The sequence below is a fragment of the Trachypithecus francoisi genome, unplaced genomic scaffold (genome assembly GCF_009764315.1).
Source record: "Trachypithecus francoisi isolate TF-2019V2 unplaced genomic scaffold, Tfra_2.0 Lachesis_group12, whole genome shotgun sequence".
Classification (NCBI taxonomy): domain Eukaryota; kingdom Metazoa; phylum Chordata; class Mammalia; order Primates; family Cercopithecidae; genus Trachypithecus; species Trachypithecus francoisi.
In genome coordinates, this window is record NW_022681457.1 from 61198114 (window position 1) to 61220064 (window position 21951).

General features: G+C 45.6%; 2 long non-coding RNA genes across 4 annotated transcripts; one reads left to right on the forward strand and one right to left on the reverse strand.

Moving 5' to 3' along the window:
* Positions 1 to 8164: 8164 nt before the first annotated feature.
* LOC117092269 lies at positions 8165 to 9602 on the reverse strand. 3 transcript variants are annotated; one of them, XR_004440708.1, is made up of 3 exons: positions 9532 to 9602; positions 8996 to 9083; positions 8165 to 8633 (listed from the first exon to the last, which is right to left on the reverse strand). It is a non-coding gene; the product is annotated as an uncharacterized LOC117092269 (long non-coding RNA). The 3 variants fall into 3 exon arrangements; XR_004440707.1 differs by having other exon boundaries at positions 8165 to 8729; XR_004440706.1 differs by having other exon boundaries at positions 8898 to 9083.
* Positions 9603 to 9656: 54 nt separating this feature from the next.
* LOC117092270 lies at positions 9657 to 21580 on the forward strand. Its single transcript, XR_004440709.1, has 2 exons — positions 9657 to 9809; positions 21427 to 21580. It is a non-coding gene; the product is annotated as an uncharacterized LOC117092270 (long non-coding RNA).
* Positions 21581 to 21951: the final 371 nt, after the last annotated feature.

The following is a 21951-nucleotide window of genomic DNA, read 5'->3' on the forward strand; positions in this document are numbered from 1 at the left end:
ACAGACCACATCTACCATGGTGCTCCTATAAGATAACAATGTAGCTGAAAATTTTCTATCACTCAGTGATGTATTAGCCTTCATGACTGTCAATAACATCTGATATGGTTTGGCTGTGTCCCCACCCAAATCGAGAATTGTAGCTCCTATAATTCACTGTGTCATTGGAGGGACCCAGTGGGAGGTAATTGAATCATGAGGGCAGGTCTTTCCCATGCTGTTCTCATGATAGTGAATAAGTCTCATGAGTTCTGACGGTTTCATAAAAGGGACGTTCCCCTGCACATCTTCTCTCTTGCCTACCACCATGTAAGACATTTCTTTCACCTTCTCCTATGATTGTGAGGCCTCCTCAGTCATGTGGAACTGTGAGTCCATTAAACCTCTTTTTCTTTATAAATTACCTAGTCTCGGGTATGTCTTTATCAGCAGCACAAAAACAGATTAATACAACATCATAGCAGAATGCACTATGTTTAAATTTGTTTGGATAACACAAGTACTTCCCACTGCGTTACAGTTGCCTGTAGTATTCAGTACAGTAACATGCTCACAGATTTGTAGCCTAAGAGCAACAGGCTACACCATATAGTGTAGGTGTGTAGTAGGCCATACCATGTAAGTTTGTGTATGTACGCTACAAGGTTCACACAGTGACGACATCACCTAAGGATGCGTTTCTCAGAAAGTATCCCCATGGTTAAGCAATACATGATTGTATATGGAGAGCCAAACTCACTTGAAGGAGTTGGTTCATGTGATTTTGGAGGCTGGCAAGTCTGAAATCTGCCAGTTAGGCCTGTAGGGTGGAGACCGACCCAAGGACGGGCCAATGTTGCCGTTCTAGTTGGAAGGCTGTCTGCTGCAGAATTCTCTCTTGCTTAGGGGAGGTCAGTCTTTTGTTCTATTCAGACTTTCAAATAACTGGATGCCCACTTTATGGAGGGCAATTAGCTTTACTCAAAGTCTACCGATATAAATGTTACTTTCATCTAAAAACATCCAAAACAATTTTGACTAAATATCTGGGTAACATGGCCCAGTCAAGTTGACACATAAAATTAACCATCACACCTCCATTCCCCATCCCCTACCAGTGTGTCCTGCAACCACCACTGAAAGAAACAACTTGCACTCTAATTCTTATAACAGTGTCTGCTTCTGGGGGAACCTAACTTAAAGACATTGTATTTTTAGTGTACTGTGACTTGGAAAATAAATGAAAGCATAGAAATGCTTAGTCCTCTTTCAAAAACCTAGTGACCCATAAAAGCACTTGGCCCACACTTTGGGAACCACTGCATCACAGGTGCTGGAGTTTAATGCCTAGAAAGGCCCACACAATCTCTGAGGGCATGTAAACACAGATGCTTCCAAAGTCGTTAATCATGATTTTGGAAAGACCGCAGCATTCCTAACAGTGACACAGATATTAGGATGGTGCTGTCAAAGAAGTCCCTCTCTATTCCATTGCATGCCTGACCTTCTAGACAGTTCGCAACGTTCTGAGAGGGGAAAGACTCTTGTCTGAAACCCACCACGTCACCAAAGCAGCAAAGACTTCATTTAAAAACAACACCTCTATCCAAGGGCTCAGAATCTGTTCACAAAAGAAAATACATCTTTTGACATGCCTAAAAATACGTGATTATATCCTTTGTGGCAAGACGAGACCAAGTGACTCATTGAAGTCATAAAGGCTGCAAATTGCAGTATTGTTGTCTTTGAATGAAAATTGCCAGAGGACTTGTGTTTCGTTGTCTCGAGAAACCTAGGCAGTGATTTGCCGCATCACGAGATCCAAATCATCTGAAGTTGGAGATCATCTCCTCCTTTTTGTATTTCATTAGCCGAGATCAGGTTAATAAAAAGTTTAAAAGTTGACTGCCTTCCCCAAGAGATTTATTTAGACCTCCTCTGCAGGGATGAGCTGGGAATGGCAGCCGACACTCTCATTTCTCCAGAGCTCACTCTGTCATCTCCCTCTGTGGTCCCTGAAGTCTGCCAATTAAAGACCTCCTCGATGACATTCTGCTGCTGAAGTTATGCACACATAAATCACTGTAATAAGAGAAGATTGTTATGTTAACCTCCACCATGCAACCCTTTTCCTTTTGTGAGAAATGTGAAAAACATTCATTTGTCTGGCACAAAGGAAGCTATTTCCCAACAGATGCCTGGAAGCCTCGCCTGGATGATGCCCCTTCCTGTGGTTACGTAGGTGGTGCCTCCTGCACCAGCAGGCATTACTCAACTCGAAACGCAGAGCAACGAGGCCATAAACCAGGCAACATTACGTCAGAGACAGGGTGCTCTGAAATAAATGGGGAGCTGGTTCTATCTAAAGGAACATTTTTCCATGTTTAACCAAGCAAAACTGGAGACATTACTGAACACACAGTCTCAAAGGTCAATTCTTAAGGAGGAGACCAGTGCTGGGGAGGGAAGACACACACTTTCTACAGCTACGGAGGAACCCTTGAGGTGACTGGAGTTTCACTGTTAGAACAAGGGGCTGGTGTGCAGCAACTGTGAATTCTACTTTGATGTGAAAGATTGCATCTTCTGGTTGAGCCCCTGGGAGCGGCAACCATAGCAGCCATGGGGCTGAAGCTAGAAGCGGTTACCACCGCGTGCTCCCTCATCTGCACTGCAAATCTTCCTGGGCTCAAATTCCCCAGAGATTCAGTTTTCAAAAGAGAGACAGAGAGAGAGAGAGAGAATGTTTTATCAACAACAGAATACTTATTCATGATGCATTAATGACTTATATCTACATGTTAACTTTAGAAGACAATATTAATTGAAAGACCCGAAAAGGAAAAGTCTGGGCATGAACTGAGCTGTTTCTATCTATATTCAGTTGCCCCCATTTAGCTGACTCAAGGCTGGGGTGCCCCCAGGGTATGGCAAGGGGGAACCTGCTATATAGATGTAGCCCCTCATCCAGAAACTGACTTGCTTTGGACGCCCAAGTGAGGACACCAACCTTGATCCAAAGACTCCTTTGCCCATCCCTAAAGACCTGACTTTCAGAGCTGCTATCAAAGGGCATGCACCTTGTAGAGCAAACCCACAGCTAGAAAGAAAGAGAGAAGAAAGAAAGACGAAAGAGAGAAAGAAAGAAAGAAAGAAAGAAGAAAGAAAGAAAGAAAGAAGAAGGAAAGAAAGAAAGAGAAAGAAAGAAAGAAAAAGAAGGAAAGAGAAAGAAAAGAAGAGAGAGAGACAGAAAGAAGAAAGAAGAAGAAAGAAAGAAAGAAAGAAAGAAAGAAAGAAAGAAAGAAAGAAAGAAAGAAAGAACAAACGAACAGTGGCTCACGCCTATAATTCTAGCACCTTGGGAGGCTGAGGTAGAAGGATTACTTGAGCCCAGGAGTTCCAGACCAGCCTGAGCAACATAGTGAGACCCTGTCTCTACAAAAAAAAAAAAAAAAAAATAGCATGGTGTGGTAGTGCACACTTGTGGTCCCAGGTATTCGAGAGGCTAAGTGGGGAGGATCACTTGAACCCAGGAGTTAGAGGCTGCAATGAGCTATAGTCATGACACTGCACTCCAGCCTAGGAGACAGAGCAAGACCCTGTCTCTTAAAAAAAAAAAAAAAAAAAAAAACTCTAGTTAGAGGGGTTGGTAGGGAGGCGACAGGACACAATTTCTCTTATTACTTATTTCACAATCAAAATGAAATTTCATTCTAGTTCACACTACAGCAATTCACTTGCTGTTGGAATTTTGATATATTCTGTTAAGAGTGTCCAAAAATAACCAGTTGTACCTGATTCTGTTGAACTCTCTGAACCTGTCCATGTGTTTTTAACTCTCATTTTCTTATTTCCTGTTTGTTCTCCCCCTTCAAACTTAAAAGTGTAAGATGTTTTGCTTTTCTTTTTCTTTCTTTTTTTTTCTGAGACAGGGTCTCACTCTGTCACCCAGACTGGAGTGCAGTGGCATGATCTCAGCTCACTGCAACCTCTGCCTCCTGGTTTCAAGTGATCCTCTTGCCTCAGCTTCCCAAGTAGCTGGAATTATAGGTGTGCACTGCCATGCCCAGCTAATTTTTATATTTTTAGTAGAGATGGGGTTTTACCATGTTGGCCAGGCTGATCTCGAACTCCTGACCTCAGGTGATCTGCCCATCTCGGCCTCCAAAAGTGCTGGGATTACAGGCATAAGCCACCGTGCCCCGCCAGATGCTTTTCTCTTTAACCTAGAGTGACCAGCCATCCTGGTTTTCCTGGGACTGAGGGCTTTCCCACGACAGAGGGCTTTCAGTGCTAAAAACCAGTCCTTTGCAAGCCATAGAGTCATTTGCCTTCTTTAAGTAAACACGTAAATCTTAGTTTGAGCCTACCAAACCATGGTCAATTAAACACAGTATATTAGTCCTTTCTCACACTGCTATAAAGATACTATCTGAGACTGGGTGACATAAACAAAAGAGTTGACTCACAGTTCTGCATGGCTGGAGAGACCTCAGGAAACTTACAATGATGGTGGAAGGGGAAGGGGAAGCTTGCACGTCTTACAAGGCAGCAGGAAGAGAGAAAGAATGAGAATGAGGAAGTGCCACACTTTAAAACCATCAGCTCTCATGAGAACTCACTCGGTATCATGAGAACAGCATGGGGGAACCCACCCTCATGATCCAATCACCTCCCATCAGGTCCCTCCCTCCACATGTGGGGATTATAATCCAAGATGAGATTTGGGTGGGGACAAAGAACTAAACCATATCATACAGTTTCATGGTTTTGTAGTAGCAGATATACAAGTACATTCACCAGGCTGTGGGAAACTGGCCCCATGGGGCTTCTGAGCAGAAGTGAGACCACATCAATCATCGCTGAGATTTCCACCTCATACTGCAGGAAGAAGACTGAAGGCTTTCAGAGGCTATTGCACAATTTGAAGCATAAAACAACAAGGGCTTAAGTGAGAGGAATGGAAAACAAGGGGTAGGGTAAACAGACCCTTCTCCACAGAGGTCTTGCAAATCGTTCCAATCCAGTCATTTATACAATCTTCGCCAGTTACCCCCAGACCCCATCAAAAGCATTATTTCACCTGAGGATCCAACATGGGGTGCCACCTCCTCCCTGGCACATGTGGCCAGAGCCTCAACTCACTGTAGTCCTTTTATTTTGAATTAAAATATATAGGAACAATTTAAAAAGGATGGAACCAATGCATCTCAACATTCTCTTTATTGGCAATAAATAAATAAATAAATAAAATCCAAATTAGGTTTTTATTACCCTGACGGCACTGAGAATCACCTGGCTTGTGAGCTTTTAAATACTCAGCTTATAATGAACATCTCCAGCCAGATCCCGTGGGCATCACTCGTGGAGACTGGCCACAGGGTTGGCCCACATGTCCCTTGCCTCCTGCTAGGCTTTCAAAGGGAGCCTGTGATGCCTACATATGAATTGCACTGAATTGCTCTTGATTAAATCACTGTAATTTTTTTATTACTCTATGCTTTGTATTTATATGAGTCGAATAACCGAGGTGTTTTTTTTTTTCACTTATCCCAGGTCCAAATTAGACTTTTCTCATCTAGAAGTGTTGGGAAGAAGGAAAACAAAAATAATGAGTATGAGGAAGAAGAAGAGAAATCGCTGATACTGAGTGGTTTTGCTAAGCACCTGGCATTTTGCTGAGTGCTTCTCGTGTTACATTGTGCCCTGTGAAACTGCCATTTTTATGGGTCCCACGTTTATATTGTTTGACCCACTATGTTGTCTCCTATCATCCTCACAGCAAGTGAACCGATACTGTCATTGTCCTCTTTTTATACGTGGATACACTGAGGCTGGAGAAGAGTGTGGTCCAAGCATGTGGTCAAGCCCAGCTTGTCCCAGCTCTGACTCCAGGAACTGTGCTGCTAGCTGATACCCTTGAGTGCCCTGCCCTGACCTAGTTCCCCAGTCTTTTTTCTTTTCCCTTCTTCCCCAGCCTCTACTCTGAGCTGCACGCTGCTGATGAGAGAAGACAAACAAACAAGATGGACAAGATGGTACCAAATGCAGAGTCATGTGGACAAGGGGACCGCTTGGATTGAGTGGCTGGGGCAGTTGTACTTTCATGCTGCTGGAATGGGAAGCCAGAGCTTATTGAAGGCAAGTGCATGTGGACATTCCCAGCAGAGGAGGGGTAGAGCTCCCAGGGAACCACAGAAGCACCCACGTGGAGGGGCTGAGGATGCGGCCTGGGAAGGATGCCATGTGACCACGTTTCCTCTCTGTTTTCCAGGCCACCATGGCTGACCACCCAAGCATCCAAGTCAATAAGTCTTTCATTGAGAGAGATCTGATGCCCCGCACAGTCTCGCCCCAACTGGGAGGGTCAGCACAGGCTTTGTCTTCTCCTTGCACTTACTGAAGTTTATTTAACAGTTTGGACCTTGCCTGTTGAATCTTGAAAATATCGCAACTATGCATATACTGTGTTCTGAAGAGCTTACCCAAACACTATTTATTAGTCACTTTGATCTAATTCATCACATGCAAAAATCTCAAACAAGCACTAAGTGTCCTTTCAGGGGGACGTGTTAAGGTAGTTAAAAGTACGCCTAAGCCCGTGTTTCCCACGGCTCGGGCCACGGGTGCCATGGGTTCAAAAATGCAATTAAAAGAAGACTGTCAACTTCATCATTGTCAAAACGCCACATCACCCCCTAAAAGAAAGGCGCCCCCTTCGTCAATTTCTCCATCCATGCCAAAGTTTTGGAGAGACTCTTCACTTTATAAATCAACTCACAGCTTAGAACATCCTGGCAGCCCCTTCAAGGAACCGATCGGAATGACAGGGAAAGAGAGGATAACCATCATAGCTTGACTGGATACAGGTGTTTGCGTTTACAGACGAACCACAAACGCCTGGATCTTTGACAGGCGTTGATGCTATCAGTGAATCGCAGCTATTATTGGCTCCGGTCACCAAGGGCTCGGGGGCCTTTCCCTTAGCAACATCTCTGAGGCTGATAACATTTGGCTGAACTTTTCAGATCTTAACCTCCCTTCTGACTTTCTGCAGTCAAACCCGCCTAAACTGATCAGAAGAAGAGACACGCAGTGGGAAGACAAGTAAAATATTATTGACTGGACTGTTTCATGTCTATTAGGAAGAAAGAGCAGAGAGGGGAGGGAGAACCTCACAGTCTGACAGGCGTCAAGATAATCAGGGGAGGAATCAGGGCTGCACAGTAACCCTCGATGAGGTTGGAAAGCACTGGCTTACAAGAGGTCATTGTTCTGCGCGGGGAACAAACAGGGCGCCGGGCAAACAAGGGCACGATTGCATTCCTCTATGGGACCCGTTCCTTGTCAGCAGGCCCTGCTCCTGCAGCAAAGCATAGGATGGGAAACAAAAACGAGAAGTAGCGTGGCTTGAGGAAGAAGCAGGGGCTCCCCAACCTCATCCAAAGGCTTTGGTTTCTGGAAGCAGCAGTATGTGCTGACCCTCCATGCACCCTGGTGCGTGGGGCCTTTGTGCCGGGCAGAGATGGGACCCAGAGGGACAGGCGATGTTGCTCTGGGAGAATTTGGTTTTGGCAATTGGTATTTTCTTTTGTGTGTTTGTGTGTGTGTGTGTGTGTGTGTGTGATTTATTTTTTAATTTTAGATTCAGGAGGTGCCTGTGCCTGTTTATTACATAAGTATATTGCATACTGGTGAAAATTGGGCTTCTAGTGTATCTATTAACCGAACAGTGAACATTATCCCTGATGGGAAATTTTTCAACACCTGCCTCACTCGCACTCTACTCCCCTTTGAAGTCCCCAGTGTCTATTATCTCCATTTTATGTCCGTGTGTTCCCACTGATTAGCTCCCACTTATAAGTGAGAACACATGGTGTATAGTTCTCTGTTCCTGCGTTAATCCATATAGGATAATGGCCTCCAGCAGCATCCATGTTGCTGCAAAAGGCATAACTTCATTCTTTTTTATGGCTGTGTAATATTCCATGGTGTGTATGTACCACATTTTCTTTACCCAGTAAACTGTTGATGGGCACTAAGGCTTGTTCCACAACTTTGTTATTGTGAATAGTGCTGTAATGAATACATTATATAATGTATATAGTGCTATAATGAATATAAGTATACATTATAATGATTAATATATACTTGATGAATACTATAATGATTTCTTTGCCTTTGGGTAGATATCCAGTACTGAGATTGCAGGTTAAATGGTAGTCCTGTCATGATTTCTCTGAAGAATCTCCACACTGTTTTCCATAGAGGTTGAACTAATTCACATCCTCACCAACAATATATAAGTGTTCCCTTTTCTTCACATCCATGCCAACATATGTCATTTTTTGACTTTTTAGTGACAGCCAGTCTGACTGGTGTCGAATGATGTCTCATTGAGGAAACCGGTATTTTCAATTTGCATTTCACTTCCCTGCTCCTTGTCCTGCTGTTCCAGATGGATCTCCTTGCTTCTTCGAGTTCATGTCCCAAGCGTCCTGGCTGTGCATACCCAGGCTCAGGTGTGCATGTTAGGAAGCAGCTAGAAGGGCTCCACTTCCTCTCAGTGACCTTAAGTCCAGTTGCCAAGATCTCCTGGGACTCCACAAATGGGTCGATGATACAAGACATGCTTCCCTCTGCTCCCAGACCTACTGGAGAGGACAAAAATCCCCACCTGCTAACCAATTTGCAAGATCGAGTTTGCCGTCTGAAGCAGAGGTCAACGTCTTCAAAGCCGATACAGAAAGCTGGAACAGTGAGGCCATGCCCTGCACTGCCTCTCCTTCCCTCCCCAGACCCACATCCATTTTTACTCACCCCTTGGTTTTATCAGGTAAGACCAACCACAGACACTGCTCAAGGAGGTCCCACAAAACCTATGGGACATTCCCCACCATCCTATGGGTACAATTCACCTTGGAGCCATCTCTCTTCAAGGACTGGGCTTATTTCCCCCAAACGTGTTTCCACTCTGTATTCCAGCAGCCCTGATCTGTGCAAATGGTTTACTCACAGCCATCAAAGAAGCACCATCCTTTTGTTAGAGGAAGCACCTGGTGCCCATAGAACTGTGTGACTTCGTCCACTTGAGCTTCTCACCACTGTCAGGGTGAGAGGGTGGGGTGGCATTTCAGAAAAACATCAGGAAAGGGAGACTTGGAATCAGAGAATGGCAGTACAGAAAGGAACCAAAACATCACCTTCCCCAATTCTTTATGCCACACGTGGGGAAACTGAGACACGGGGCAAAGAAGAAAGAAGCACTTGGGTTTACACATGGTAAACTCCCCTGCGGCCCATCCCTGCCTCACCACATGGCCCTGCCTTACAGTATATTCAGGCATGCGGGTCCATCCATGCTCCAGACACCCAGAGCAGGCCCCACCTGCAGAGGCACTCGCCGTCTCCCTCACAGCTGACCAGGCTCTACCACAGACCCTCGGCTGGGCCTAGATCAGAAACCTGGAGGCAAACAAGCTCCCAACTCCGTAACACACACAGTCAGGGGGCCTGCAATGCTTCCTCCCCATACCTGGCCCCTAAACTTACTCTTATTTCCATCTCTTACTGTGGCCCTGAGTGTCCTCTTTCCTAATCACCGTCCTACTCCCTGCCACAGAGCCTTCTAGAACCCTGGTTCTATGACATCATGATGATGATGACGATGACAACGATAGTGGCAATCATTTATTAAGCACTGCCCTGGCCTAAGGCACCACATGGATCATTTCTTCCAGATTCCGACTTGCTTCTGCTTTGCCACATGGTAACACAATCCTATCATGGAAGCACCATCATTACCGCCATCATTTGGGGAAGCCCAAAAGGTGAAGTATCTCGCTCAATCTCACGCAGAAAAGCCAGGATTCAAGCCTGTGAGCTCTTCCACTTCAGTCATCCTCGCCCAGCACTGTCCCAGAATAGTGTCATCACCACAGGGTGGAGGGACAGGTCTCAGAACTCTAACATCCCCATGTCCTCCCCTCGACCACAGCCGTCTTTGCTCCCAGTCTTCAGACGCCGGGTTTTCTTCCCGGAGACCTGCAGGAAAGTGACACTAGCCCCCTGCCCCTTGCATCAGTCCCTCCTGGCAGCTCCTCCCTCCCACACAGCCCAGAACCCACACTGGTTCATAAGAACACACTGGTCTCAGCTGGGCACTCAGTTATTCCACATCTCTTCCTTGTCCTTAAACCTACAGAGATTGTACCCTGCTCGCCCCTCCTCCTCCCATGTGACTGAGAGCTAATGGTAAGAATTTCTCCACTGTGTAGCACTGCATGTGGGCCCCCATCTCCGCTGCACCCTGGGTCCCTCCATCAGGGCTCTCCACCTCTGTTTTCAGCTTCCTCTTTCATTCCTCCCAGTGCTCTTATGACCTCATCCTTCCACCTACAAATTTAGCAACATTCATGGAGACACCTTCCTGCCTGTCTCACCAACCACTGAAGACCAACCTTCCCTCCTTGCTCTTCCCTGTCACCCATGGTCTTCTCTCTCCTCCACTCTGTTCTCCTCATCACCACCAGCTAAAGCACTCCTACCATAAACCAACAAACTAACCACCTTTAACGTGATGAGCTCCTCCCTCTCACTCAGTCCATCATCAGTGACCTTCCCATAGGCAGATCTCATGGACACCCACTCCCCAGTCCTTGTGTGGCTGAACATAGCTGCTGTGTTCATCACCACTGAACACTCCTGTCATCTTGAAACTATCTACCCGCTTGGCCTCGGGTTTTCTTCCTTCCTCCATGACCACTCCAGCTCAGCTCCACCCATGACTTCCTCATTCTTGACCTTTCCCTGGTTGGTGGTGGTCCCCAGGCTTCCACCGACAATCTGCCCCGTTTCCCCCACCATAGCTTTATCTGTCACTCCAGGTGCTAACCCAAGCTCTTCCCACAGATCTCAGGCTTAGCTCCAAACTGGCTGGACATCTCCAGTTGTCTTCAGCAAAAGAATATGCTCATGACAATGGCCCACAATCTTGCTTCCCAGGGTGATTTGATAGTGTGGTTTCGGATTACAGCCTGGCTTCCTGGGGTGATCCATCACAAGAATAAAGTGTTGATAACGCCAATGGGTACATTTCCAGGTCAGGGGGGTTGTGTTTCTCTCAGCAAATGAATGGGTAGTTTCCCCAGCACCTGAAGGCGGTGAGAGTTGGTCTCAGCTCTGATAAACCAGGCTCTGCCAAAGGTGTGACCTTGGGCTTTGGGGGAATGAACAGAGTCTATGATACAGTGTGGTGGTGTCCATCTGTCCTTGCTCAAAGCCAATCTCTACCTGCACCTGTTCTGAACCCGAGCTCTGCATTAAGAGAGCAGTTGAGTGTTGATGTATGGACAGAGCCAGCCCCCAGCTCTTCTGGGCTCACTATTTGCAGGCAACTTATGGGAATGCTTGAGTCATAGGATCATTGCACCCCGGTGCACAGGGCAGGGTCGCCATCCATATTCATCCCGCTAGACATGAGGCAGCCCTTACAATGTGCAGTGTCACAGCCTGGGGGAGTGGTGGTAGGCAGCCACTGGGAAGAAGCACCCTCTTCAAGCAGGTTTGATGTTGCTTCAACTCTCAAATCTTCCTCAAGGTTTAATGTTGCTTCAACTCTCAAAACTGCTGCCCATGGTTTACAAGGTCCTGAATGGGAAATGACACACAGCACATGCCTCTTATGGCAGCACCTCCTGGATACTCCATCTGGACTTGGAAATGCAGAAGGAACAGTAGGAGGAAGTCTAACCAGGAAGCTGTCATTCAGATGCCCCCTCTGTCACTCACTCGCTGCGTGACCTTGGGACAGTGACCAGTTCTTCTGAACCTCAGGAGGCTTACCTATTGGACATTTACCACAATCCCACCCTGCCTCCTCACCGATTTGACTCAAGGCTCTTCTGTGGTTACCCTCAGAGCTGTCATGAGTGAGCCCAGAGGATAACAGAGCCAGCAGGGGTGGTGTCTTCGCAATCCTCACGCTGGCCGTCCCGACGTGGTACCCTCTGTTGCTCCCCGCTTTCACGGCCGTCTCCTTCTCATCCAACAGGCTTCAGCCCAGGAGTCACTGCCTCAGAGTGGACTTCCTGCCACTCACCCCAGTGTAGCCGCCAACTCGAGGCACTTTCTAAATGATGCCTCTGCTCTGTTTTTTGAAGAAATTCTCAAACTTACCTTCCAGGGAAACTGACCAAACCAAGGAGTGCTGACCCTAAGTCCCTCCTGGAGCCAAGATCAGGGAATTCCTAAATAAATCAGATGACGTGAGCTCTTCTTTGAGCCTCTCTCCAATGCTAGTTTTCTAGTTATCACCAACTAGAAGTTTTTAAATTTATGTATTGTACTGCTTGCTTGTTACCTGGTGATCTGCAAGGTATAGGTGTATCTTAGTCACTGAAGTAGAACCTGCCTGGCTCACAGGAGGTCCTCAATAGACATTGACTGAATAGCTAATGAGCGGATGATTGAGTGGACATCCCTGCCCGAGGCTGGGACACCCGGGCCTGATAGATCCTGGTTCCCAGGTCTCAATGCATCTGCCTCTTGTCGCCTCCTTTGCCAGTCACTTCCTCAATGATGGAAAGAGTCGAAGTTCTCCTGCTGGATGCATTTTCCCTGGATTTGGGGAACCCAAGACAGTGTCAAGCCTACAGTGAGCTCTGAGCGCCTTCAGGAGAGCCAGCCCTGGATACAGCCCCCAAGGTACCCCTGTGAATTTTCCCGTATAAAAAATGAGAAATCTGTAGCTGGGTGCAGTGGCTCATGTCTGTAATCCCAGCACTTTGGGAGGCCGAGGTGGGTGGATCACTTGAGGTCACGAGTTCAAGACCAGCCTAGCAAACATGGCAGAACCCCATCTCTACTAAAAATACAAAAATTGGCCAGATACGGTGGCACATGCCTATAATCCCAGCTACTCAGGAGGCTGAGGCACAAGAATCGCTTGAACCCGGGAGGCAGAGATTGCAGTGAGCTGAGATCGCACCACTGCAGCCGCTACATTCCAGCCTGGGTGACAGAGCAAAACTCTGTCTCAAAAAAAGGAGGAATCTTCCATTGTAAACGTGACCAGACCTTACCCATGAAAGAAGTTCCTTTTGATGCCTTCTTAGAGCAGTGTGCTCAACCACCAAACAGAGCTGGGACTTCTGTCCTTCCGAAGCCACTCCTGTAGAGCAGAGACAGGCACCCATCTCTGCATAAGCCCTTCTTTCTCTGTAGTATTTTCCCAAAACAGGTGAGGAAACAGGGATCTGTCCTGTTATTTGACCTGTGCAATGACTCCTACCCGTGTCTGGTATCATCACTCCCATCTCTGAACATTCCACAGCAGTGACTGATGCCCAGACCTCCGGCTAGATGGGAGCCCTGACTGTCTGTTCTCTGCGCACTTGGTCAGCCACTCTTCACTTGGATTGCAGCCTCTTGAGGAACTAAGCTTGCAACACTTCATATCAAGTAGACCATTAAGCCACCTTGTTTGGCTGAAATATAAGTTCATTCTGCAATTTGGCCATCGGGGGAGGGTAAGAAAGAAGACAGGCAGAAAAACAGACGAAATGGAAGGGAAAAGACACACACCCAGGAGCAGAGAAAAGACACAGGAAAAAAAAAAAAAAAAAAAAAAAAAAAAAACTAGTTTAAGGGAGAGGGGAAAATGAATCATATATAGAAGCAAAAGAATATTAAGGGGAGAAATTCTCTAAGATCTTTCAAAAACTAACTGCTGTCTATAAAGGAGTGACGGGACATGAGGTGAGGATTATATGGTGCTGTCCAGTTGGCAGAAAGGGTGCAAAGTCTTAACATCCCCCTGCCACCTGCACCTCCCGCTGCCCCATGCTATGAGCTGCAAGAGGCTCATTCCAGCTCAAACAATGCTGCAAGCTCAAAAGTAGAAAACTTGTCCTCAGATGCAACAACAGTTGTCAGAGCAATGTTACCCTGGGTTGTGAAGAACCCAGTTCTGCATGGAAGAAACCTGGGCTGCCCCAGTCCCTGGCCAAAGGTTTGCCAAGCACCCTCAGAAGACCTGCAATTGTCAGGGAAAGTGAACTTGGTCCCCCGCCCCCCAAATCCCTGCCTGTTCTCATTGCTTCATAGTCCAGTGCAGTCCCCCACCCAGACCCAGGCTTCCCAGTGAGGTAAAGTCATTCGAGGGAGCCTCAACCCTGATGGGTGGGCACAGACCCTGTCTGACTTGCCCACTCATATCACTCAGAAATCTGAGGAGGCGGTACTTGAGGGGCAGTAGAATGAGGCTCCAAGAAGTCACTGTCATCTCCATGGGCCATGCCAGAGTTCAAGACCAGATCATTGCTCCCATGGCCGAGGGATCTCTGGAAGGTCCCCTTTGCACCAAGAGCCTGCCCTTTTCTGCATGTTTTGAAAGGAGTTTTCCTAAACACAGCCTCCTCCATCAGGAAGTTTGAATGTATAAACAGCGACTCTTATTCAGAAAAGCAGCGACAAGCAGTTTTATATAAAAGTTACATCTCCATTTAAGAAAGAATATATAATTCCACATTCCACTGTCCCTCGAACTTTATTCCCGTTTATGTAGACCTTAATACAGTTATATAGTCGCGGGGCTAACGTCCCCTCCGGATGGTAATGAGGTCCTCTCGAACCCGTTAGCTGCTATAAAGTATGCAGAAGTTAAATGCACAGATGGAAAAAAATTTGTCTCAATTTTATACTTCTGCAAAATGGTAATTTTGTACTTAAAATGTACAAGATGGATGTTCAGAAATATAGGCTGATAGCCTAAATTATATTTGGTCATAATTTATGTAGTACAGTCCCAAAGAGATACAAAAAGGCAGAGCATAATTTATCTGCTGGAATCAGCGATAGCTTTGCTAAAACTCCCATTTATTCCATCCCCCATAGTTTTAAGCAGGCTTCGTCCTCAGGGCTCACTCTATTTAAGTTTTCCGTACTGCTGTTTGATCACATATTGTACTCTATAATTTGCCTATCATCTGAAGCAAATTTGGGTCTCAGAAGTTATGATCTCTACGTAGCAACCACTTTATTTGGTAAATGCAAAATATTTATAGCAATATAAAAACCAGATGAAAATAAAATTCCTATAATCATTGGAACATACACACTTTATCATTGGGGCTCGTAAGACCATTAGAGTAAGACTAGTATGTGGCCTAATACAATTACCTTTGGACGCTCACTTGAATTTGCTGATGCTTGGGAACCGGAAAAACTTTTTCTCCAGCATCCCTTCCATCTTGCCAATGGTGGAAAAAAAAAAAAAATCTGGGCACGGGCTCCAGAGAGAATTGCCCCAGAGGAAATGAGTTGAAAAGCGAGAGTCAGATGAGTCATCACTGTGCCTCAGATGTGGAAAGGAATTTCCAAGTAAAAACACATTGCTTCGCAACGGCACTGCCCTGGATGGGTTCACCCCTTACCTTCCAGGGAAACTGACCAAACGAAGGAATGCCGACCCTAAGTCCCTCCTGGAGACAAGATCAGTGAATTCTTACACGAATCAGATGACGTGGCCTCTTCTTTGAGCCTCTCTCCAATGCTAGTCTTCTCACACGTCTAACTTCTTTGTATATATGTGTGTGCTTCCAAAATTGTTACTTGGAGATGTTCAGGCTGGAACCTACAACATAACACAGTCCATCAACAGCTCCTTCGAAAAGCAATGAGCTCTTCAAAACAGAGTGGAGAGAGAAAACAGGGAAGGGCCAGGCCCCAAACGGAAATGTGCACTTGAAAACCCAAGGGAATAACGTTACTATGCACATTCACATACACTTGTTGAGTGTCTGTTCTCTGCAAGCACTGTCTAGGGCAGAATGCTATTAGGACAGAATGCTGTTCAAATATGTGTTCAGATGACTTCCACTTATGCATAGACCCTGCCCTAGGTTCTCTCCAGTCCTCAAAAAAAAGAAACCTGCACAGTAGGGCTTATACATTACCAGTATTCAAAGGAGGAAATTGACCGGGAGCAGTGGCTCACACGTGCAATCCCAACACTTTGGAAAGCCAAGGCAGGCGGATCACCTGAGGTCAGGAGTTCGAGACCAGCCTGGCCGACATGGTGAAACTCTGTCTCTACTAAAAATACAAAAATTAGCCAGGCATCATGGCACATGCCTGTAATCCCAGCTACTGGAGAGGTTGAGGCAGGAGGATAGCTTGAACCCGGGAGGCTGAGGTTGCAGTGACCTGAGATCATACCGCTGCACTCCAGCCTGAGCAACAGAGGGAGACCTCATCTCAAAAAAAAAACAACAACAACAACAAAGGAGGAAACTGAGGCTGGGAGAGGTCAGTGGTAGAGGAGAGAGTGACACCCAGGACTGATACCATTCAAGCCAGCAGTGTCTGACACCAAACAAGCCCCCTGTTGTACTTTTCTGTATGCCAACACAGAACGCCAAGCTTCCCGAGGTGCCTATGCTGGGATATTGCTTCTCTATCCTCAGACCTCTCTCCGCCCACCTCAACCCCCTTCCATCCAGCCCTCAAGGTTGCCTTCAGCTGAGTGAAGATGAAATAAAACCCCAGCTGCATCTCTCTGATAAAAACTTCAACTGAAGCCTCATATATTTTGTAGATACTAAAGATCTCATGGCTTTTTGAAGACGAGTGTTGTATTAATCATTGTGGTTGCTCAGATTATTTCCTCGTTTTTAACATTGCTCAAGCCCTCTACCACAGAGCCACCATTTCTGTATCCAGGGTAGTGAGACCCTCAGAGACATCCTAGCTTCCTCTGGACAGCCACTTCCTCCTTCCTCACAACTTACCTCCAGCTCCAGCTCCCTAAGTCTAAGGGAATCTCCCCATTTTTAACTTTTTTACCCAAAACATGCTTAAGCAGAAATCACCTGAACGCATATTTGAATAGCATTCTGTTCTAATCCAAATATTATTCTACAAGGTCCATTTTAAAGTCTGTTTTTTCATATATCACACTGGAGGGAGAGAGAGAGAGAGAGAGAATATAACTCAAACTGAATCTGTAAAAAAAAAAAATTCGTAGGGCAAAGGAAATATCTTGGTCTAATTTATCTCCTGATTCTATAATTATTTCAAAGCCAAATACAGGTTCCTAAAGTATCAGAATGGAAAGGAGCCCTAATGCACCAGAACGGCTCATTTCACAATTGGGGAAACTGAGGCTCATAAGAGAAGTCATACATACACCAGTAAGGAGAACAGTTAGGTCTCTATTTGCGTCTTGCTTGGTAATATGTGAACAATGTGTCTGTGCTCAAAAGGCAGTAGCTATTGCAATCAGTTGGGAACTCAAGAATAGCTGACATATGGGACCTTCCATGACGTGTCGCCAGCCCCCTTCTGGCCTGTGGACAGGGAGATAGGTTTCATTTGCCTGCTGTCTGCTCATCAGCACTCCTCCCCATGCAGGGGTAGAGGAAGCAAGAGGGTATGTTGACTTTTATCAGGAGCCTGCACGCCGGGCATTTAGTTTGAGCTTTCTCCCTCTACCTTCAGGCAATTGTATGCATGGCTCCAATGTGCAGGTGAGGCTCAGTCAAGGGCACTCATTTTCCTAAGGACACACACAACAGAGCCCAATAATTGATAATACTACTATAGAGGTTACTTCAGAGGAAGGAACTATTAACGTTACCTTGGGGAGTAGGAAACAACATTCTAGTTGAATCTTCTAGGACGGGATAGTATCTGCATGCAGAGGACAATTTGTGGGCAGAGGTGCTAAGGTCCCAGTAAATATTTAGGATGGTATTTGCGCACAGAGGACAATTTGTGTGCAGAGCTCCTAAGACCCCAGTAAATATTTGCTCCATGTTCACAGTCCAGGGAGGGAGAAAATGTGCAAAGGCCCCAAAGAGAGAAGCTTTAAAACCCCACAGGAAGCTCTTTCCAAGTATTTTGCAAAAGGGATGGTTGTTCATCCCCTTCTCAGGAAATCATTCAACCTAGCCCGGCCTGCCAGCCACCCTGCAGCCAGGAGCTCTGATGTGTGCTATTATATAGAGTGCAGGAATGTGAAAGGCACCACATAAAATCAAATTCTCTTCTATTTTAAGTTGAGTGGTGCACCAGTTCAGCTTTAAAACCTAATTTCTTAAAAGTTTCAAAGGGGAAAAAAATGTTCCTTTGCAATTGGAATCGAGTCCACATAAATTAGCAGGCGAGCTCTCCATATCCATCTTTCCGAACTTTCCTGGATTGTTCATTTTAATCAAGCGGCCCACATTCTTGACTTTTCATCCTTCACTGCCCAGAATGATGCACTGCGGCTACTGATGACACGCAAATGTTAATTTTGTTCAAGTTCAAACATCATCCAAAAAGGGCCTATTTTAAAGACTGCTTTGCAAACACCAGCTGAAAATGAGGATGAACGGAATCAAACACCGCCAAGAAATTCAGAGGAGGAAAAGCTGTGGTCTTACGGAAACTCACAAGTTTTTTTGTCTCTAGATCCTCCACCTCTCCAAGGCCGAGAGTAGAATCCTTGATGTCTAGAGCTGGAAGGGAAATCAGATTTCACCCCAGCCCTGCCCAAGGTCATTCAGTGTGGTAGGGAAGGGACGAGATAATTCAACTCTCCCCCTGGGTAAAGGAGCCTTCATAAAATGTGAAACCAGTGAAACCATGCATTTCAAGTCTTTCTGTCATTTAGTAGGTTTCGGGAACAGCAGGATACATCACACACACACACACACACACACACAGGCATACAACAGGCTTATTTTAGAACTCTGGCTCACCCCTTAACCAACTACCCTTCCCTCTATCCCATCTCCTCCAGTACAGGATGTCACTATTGCCCAGTGAGGGCACAAGAGTGACAGTTGTTCAAAGGTGCGTCAACAGGAATTGTGTACTTAAGTAAGGAGAAATCAGCCAAGTTCCTATTTCTTCATAGCTGAAATTGTCTGAGACTTGGCACCTGGTTGTTTGCCTTTGCACCCAATGAAGCTGCACAAGAAAAGGACATCATCTATATGAGTCACTACCGCATCCTCCTGGAGCCTAAAACAGGGCCTTGGTGCCTCGTGAGCACGCAATGAATATTTCTGAACAAATGAAGAAATGAAATCACTCTGGTCTATTTTTCACCAGGATCCTTCAAAGCAGGACCATACTATGGAAGGTCTCAGCATAGAGGTTAGAGGTCTCAGGGTCCCTAAGACATTGAGCGCCATCTCACAGCAACATGGCCCTAGAGAATAAATCCATCTCAAAGCTGTGGTCCCAGGGATCTCAATGGCCTTGCCTCTAGAACAACAGCCACGTGTAAACAAGCCATCAGCAGTGACAAGGACCAGTTTCCATGGCCCATCGGACTAAACTGTTCACAGTGGCAGCCCATCTTCTGAAAGAACAGAAGAGACACTTCCACTGCAACGTCAAGAAAAAAATGACTGTCGCTATTCCCTGAGCGATAACAGCCGCTCTTGAAATGCAGGACATGTTTCATTTGGCTTATAATAATTGTGTACTGTCTTTTAACCCTCAAAGTGTTAAGTATTGTCATATCCTCTGGGGATAAAAAGATCTGGGGTTAACAACTTTCTCTTTTAAAAATTCATAAAGGTGCAAATAAACAGCATTGCATCCAGTGGCTATGCATTGCAAGAAGCCAAGGGAGAAAGAGGAAAAAAAAGACGACAACAACATTACCCCCCACAGGATACTTGGCAATTAACTGCAGCTATGTCAGCAATTTTTTGAAAAATTTCCTAAACATGGAGAAGACTCATCCTCACCATATGAAAAACAAAGCTACTGCAGTGACTCTCCCATGCATTACAATGTGTGTGTCTTACTTCTTAACCAAGCCGCTAATCACGCAAATTATTGCAACTAATTACATTTGAAGGTCTAATTAATTCTTTCAGTACCACATCATTTAGTACGCATTCACAACACAGCACCTGTTTTGAAAATCCTTGCAGTTAATTTGTTTATAAACAAACACTATTTGCATAAAATGTTTAATGAATGGTTTAACAGTTAGTACAATACTCCAGTTTTGTCTTCGTAGATCTGAGGTCATCAAAGGCCACGATAAATTAATTTTAAACTATACAAATTAATTTAAATAGAATGTGTGAATTTCTCATTAATAAAGAAAACATTTTCAACATGTTAATTAATATCTCTGTAACAGGCTAATTACTTCCTGCACAACAAGTACATCTTACAAGCAAACCTGAAAGATTTGGGGGGCAAAGGGGTGGGGACTATTTTAAAGCTGCAAAACAAAAAGTGCAATTCAGAAAAAGCACACGCAGCCCGATTATACTGGAGAATTCACCACTTAGGACAGGCAAACCAAGAAAAGAAGCTATTGCCTTATGTTACAAATACAACACATTTTAGTCATCGAGAATGGGACGGTTGAAAAATGTTTCTATCACAGGTGCAGTTACGCTGCAAAGATGGTTAGATGATGTCTGCCTTCTGGTAGAAAGACACAATTAATGAAAATATTAGTTCTCGGAGTGAGGATCTCTCCTTTGAATGTAGGGCATATTAGCTGTGCTTGTAACCCAGTGGTAAATACGGATTTCATTAAACAAATCTGCATCTTCACACCAGTGTCTGAGGCTCAGCCATCATCATTCTCCCTGTGGCAAACCATGGAAAGACACTTCATGTAGAAACTAAAGAGGAACAACATTGTAGCCCAACATCAAGCACAGCCGTTGCAAAAGCCGTCACTGAGATATGTTCACCCTTAAGTTTGTTTCTGATTTGCAAGCATTTTCACATTTGATAAGCACCTGTTGTAAATTTACATCCACGCAGGAAGTATTCTTATGCCAGGGAGCTGAGAATTGTAAAGCATGTTTATACTCTTACCCTTGTGTGGTGTTGCCCCTTAATGCACAGGCTGATAAAATGACTAGCTACACAGGACCCAGAGGGATGTGCCGCTCCACCTGGTTCCCACCGCATCTGCCCCCAAGGAGCCACTAGTCCCTTCCTCCTGGAGCAGGTTTTGTCAGCACTGATCAACAAGCGCTTGGTTTTTGTTTTAAGTTTTGTTAATTTGGAGAGGACGTGGAGAGAGACGGGAGTGGGGAAGGGGGGGAGAGAGAGTGTGTGTGTGTTCAGGGTGTGGGGGTAGAATGACAGAAAGACAAAAGGAGGCACAAATACAGACTTCCCAACACTTCTCTGGGACCTGCCAATGTATTTCCAAGAAAACAATAGAAAAATAGTAGGAGTTCCATCCTGATAGCACCAGGGGAAAAGAAGAATTTGCCCAACCTCTGATGGGACCCAGATTTCCAGGGTGGTGCTGCTACTCGTTAGAAAACACTTGGCCACCTGGCACCTTGGTCCTGATATTTCCTTGGAGGTGTATATAGAATAAGATTATCCCAAGCACCCTGCCCCCAAACTACCCCGGTGAACCCAGCACGGTGTGAAAATCCGTTTGCTCTACTCTTTTGCCAGATAAATGCCAGCCAGCATCCCTGTCTCTGGGGCCCTGGAAAGGCCTTCAACACACCTGGCCTCACTGCCCTGTGGCTTCAACAAAGAGGCCGAGCATCTCCTATAAACCTCGAGGTCCATGGATGACGTAGCGGAGTGATGGATTTCAGAAAAGGCAGGTGCTTCCCACTCTTTAAATTTTTTTTTTATTCTTTCCAAGTTTCCTATCAACAGCCCTGCAGTAAAAATTCAGGGCTTCAGAGACAAACATTTCATGAGTACAGACTGTGATGAGGAAAAGCAAGCCATTCCCTCTCTATCAGGACCCAGAGGTAAGCTGCTGCTTTGCTCTTAAAATGAAAAAAAAAAAAAAAGTGATAACGGTTGGTACAGGACTCAGGACTACAGGCCATTTCCATGTTGACTTCTTTTGGAAAAGATACCCAGGACAGCCATGTGAGGAGTTACTCCAGGTTTCGGCCCATAGCCAGCTGGGAGAAATGAGGTTCAAGGGGCAGAGGGTGAACTCCTCAGCAGAGACAGAAC